This window comes from Arachis hypogaea, chromosome 6, assembly GCF_003086295.3.
Source record: "Arachis hypogaea cultivar Tifrunner chromosome 6, arahy.Tifrunner.gnm2.J5K5, whole genome shotgun sequence".
Classification (NCBI taxonomy): Eukaryota; Viridiplantae; Streptophyta; class Magnoliopsida; order Fabales; family Fabaceae; genus Arachis; species Arachis hypogaea.
Window position 1 is genome coordinate 34,790,311 of NC_092041.1, and position 2,814 is coordinate 34,793,124.

At 41.1% G+C, this 2,814-nt stretch overlaps 1 non-coding gene across 1 annotated transcript; it reads left to right on the forward strand.

The window, feature by feature from the left end:
- Nucleotides 1-2,424: 2,424 nt before the first annotated feature.
- LOC112700070 (small nucleolar RNA R71) lies at nt 2,425-2,533 on the forward strand. The gene has a single exon (XR_003152993.1). It is a non-coding gene; the product is annotated as a small nucleolar RNA R71 (small nucleolar RNA).
- Nucleotides 2,534-2,814: the final 281 nt, after the last annotated feature.

Genomic DNA, 2,814 nt, shown 5'->3' on the forward strand with positions numbered 1-2,814 from the left:
TTCATAGGACTCAGCAGGGCTCCTCCCCACAACCTATGAGGTTTAAAAACTCGTACTGATAGGAAATACAATGATAAATGAAATATGGTAAATGATGGGCAATCCTAGATGATGTGTGTAGATAACATAGATTTAATCCCTCAAATACTAAACAAGTGACTAGTAAGGGTAAAACAGTCTTTTTAGTGCTAAAATCCACTTCTAGAGCCCACTTGTGAGTGTTTGGACTGAGTTTTGATGAGATTCATGTGTTAGGAGGCCTCTAAGGCATTGAACACTGGCTAGGGGGTCCTCTTTGGGCGTTTGGACGCTGGTCTCTTCTCCTTGGGGGCTAGACGCCTGAAAGGGGGTAGGAGGCTGGCGTTTGATGACAAATTTGGGCCTTTTAATATGAAGCAAAGTATAAACTATTATACATTGCTGGAAAGCTCTGGAAGTAAGCTTTCCATAGCCGTTGAATGCTCCATTTGGATTTCTTTAGCTCCATTTGGACTTCTGTAGCTCTAGAAAAGCTCTTTCGAGTGCAAAGAAGTCAGATCCTGACAGCATCTGCAGTGCTTTCTCTGTCTCTGAATCAGACTTTTGCTCCAGATTCTCAATTTCAACTAGAAATTATCTAAAATTGCACAAAAATACAAAAACTCATAGTAGAATCCAAAAATGTGAATTTAACACTAAAACCTATAAAAACTTATTAAAAACTAAACAAAACATACTAAAAACTATATGATAATGATGCCAAAAAGCGTATAAAATATCCGCTCATAAAAAACTCTGCACACAGAGAGAGGGTTGGAACACTAAGTGTTGCACAGTTGTCTCTCCTCTAGGGAAGGAGTTAGGTTTAGGCATCTTGAACAAGATGTGATCTTCCCATAACTTCATAACAAGCTCTCTCTTTGCCACATCAATTATGGCATTGGCAGTGGCTAAGAAAGGTCTTCCAAGGATGATGGATTCATCCTTGTCCTCTCTAGTATCTAAGATTATAAAATCTGTAGGGATGTAAAAGTTTTCAACCTTTACTAAGATATCCTCTACCAGACCAATCATTTTTCAGTGACTTGTCTGCCATCTCTAATTTGCTGTTGGCAGCTTGCACCTTAAAAATTCCTAGCCTCTCTATTACAGAGAGATGCAAAAATTCGTAGCCCTGGGTTGCATAAAGCCTTCTCAAAGGTGATTGTCCCTATGGTGCAAGGAATTAGGAAGCATCCAGAATCTGGTAGCTTTTGAGGTAGTTTTTGCTGAACCAAGGCATTGAGTTCTTTGGTAAGCACTGGAGGTTCGTCCTCCAATGTCTCTGTTCCAAATAATTTTGCATTCAGCTTCATCAGAATTCCTAAGTACCGAGCTACTTACTCCTCCCTAGTTTCATCTTCTTCATCAGAGGAAGAGTATTCTTCAGAGTCTATAATCTGCAACAAAGCATTCAAGGGAACCTCTTTGGTCTCCTTATGAGTACTGGGTTCTTTTAGTTCTTCAACAAGGGGTCCTTAGTGGGTGTTGAATGCCCATCCTCTCCTATTGTGGCATTTAATACTAGAACTTGCTTCTCTTTGGGCGTTGAACGCCCATCCTCTACTCCCTGGCTGGCTTTCAATGCTAAAAGTTCTTCTTCAATTTTGGCCTCAGCTCCTATACTGAGGGCTTTGCACTCTTTGCTTGGGTTTACTTTAGTATTACTTCGAAGAGTGTTAGAGGGGATCTCAGGGATCCTCTTACTCAACTGACCAATCTGTACCTTTAGATTCCTAATGGAAGACCTTGTCTCAGATATGAAACTATGAGTGGTCTTAGAGAGATCAGAGACTATGGTAGCTAAGTCAGAGAGGCTCTGCTTAGAAGTCTCCATTTGTTGCTGAGAAGGTGGGAATGGTCTGTTGTTGAACCTATTATGGGTTCTTCCACCTTGATTATTGTTGAAGCCTTTCTAGGGCTTCTGTTGATCCCTCCATGAAAAGTTGGGATTATTCTTCCATGATGAGTTGTAGGTGTTTCCATAAGGCTCAGTGTGGGGTTTCCCTGAGGAATTACTCATATAGTGAACCTCCTCTATCATGGGTTGATCTGGATCATAAGCATCTCCTTTATATGAATTTTCTTATGTACTGCCAGTTGCAGCCTGCAATCCAGTAAAATACTGAGAGATCATGTTGACCTGTTGGGTCAGGATGTTATTTTGTGCCAATATGGCATTCAGAGTGTCAATCTCCAGGACTCCTCTCTTCTGAGTGACCCTATTGTTCATAGAATTTCTCTCAGAAGTGTACATGAATTGGTTGTTTGTAACCATGTCAATGAGTTCCTGTGCCTCCTCAGACATTTTCTTCAAGTGGAGTGATCCACCAACAGAGTGGTCCAATGCCATCTTGGACATCTTAGAAAGACCATCATAGAAGATATCTAGCATGGTCTTGTCTGAAATCATGTTAGGAGGGCATCTTCTGATCAGTTGCTTGTACCTCTCCCAGGCTTCGTAGAGGGATTCACCCTCTTTCTGCGTGAAGGTCTATACTTCCACCCTAAGCTTGCTCAGCTCTTGAGGTGGAAAGAACATGGTTAAAAATGCATTGACTACCTTCTCCCATGAGTCTAGGCTTTCCTTAGGCTGAGAATCCAGCCATAACCTAGCTCTGTCCCTTACAGCAAAAGGGAAAAACATAAGCTTGTAAATCTCTGGATCCACTCTATTAGTCTTAAGAGTATCACAGATCTGCAAGAAATCAGAGATGAATCTGTTGGGATCTTCTTGTGGAAGTCCATAAAACTTGTATTTCTATTGAACTAGAGTGACCAATTGAGGCTTATTTG